A 934-nucleotide genomic window follows, 5' to 3' on the forward strand; every position below is an offset into this window, starting at 1 on the left:
ACACGGGCTCAGTAGTTGTAGCACGCGGGCTTAGTTGCTCCGTGGCATGTGGGATCTTCCCGGACCAGGGCTCGAACCCGTGTCCCCTGCATTGGTAGGCAGATTCTTAACCACTGCACCACCAGGGAAGCCCTAGGCATATCATTTATTATGTGTAGTCGTTTTTACTGCTGACGATGGTATGCCTGTCGTGTGTTATAGATACGCCACAGTTTGTTTATCTATTTGTCAGTTTAGGGACATTTTGGTAATTTTTAGTTTTCGGTGTTTAAATAAGGTTGCAATGAACATTCATACAAGTTGTGTGGACACACGTTTTCATTTTTCTCAGGTTTTTTTAGGAGTGAGATGGCTAAGTTTCATGGTAAGTGTTTGTTAACTTTTAAAGTTTTTTGCCAAGTGGCTGCATGATTTTGCATACCTACTGGCAATGTATGAGAATTCCAGTTGTTCTACATCTTCGTTAATACTTGGTATTGTCAGTCCTTTTAGCTTAATTTAATTCTAGTGATATAGTGGTATCTCACTGTGCTTTTAATTTGCATTTAATTTGCAAATGAATATGTCTCTTCATGTGCTCATTTGCGATTCACATCTTCTTTGGTGAAGTATCTGTTCAAATATTTTGCCCATTTAAAATTTTTTAATTTTTCAAATTAAAAATATTGTACCATTGACTTTGTGTGAGTGTGTACAGATCTGTGAGTTTTAACACATGTATAGGTTTGTGTAACCACCATCACACCCAGGATATAGAATAGAATAGCTTTCATCAATCCAAGAAACGTCTTCATGACATACAGATGGCCAAGAGGCACATGAAAAGATGCTCAACAACTCTAATTATTAGAGAAATGCAAATCAAAACTACAATGAGGTATCACCTCACATCAGTCAGAATGGCCATCATCAAAAAATCCACAAACAATAAATT

Source organism: Orcinus orca, chromosome 3 (genome assembly GCF_937001465.1).
Source record: "Orcinus orca chromosome 3, mOrcOrc1.1, whole genome shotgun sequence".
Classification (NCBI taxonomy): domain Eukaryota; kingdom Metazoa; phylum Chordata; class Mammalia; order Artiodactyla; family Delphinidae; genus Orcinus; species Orcinus orca.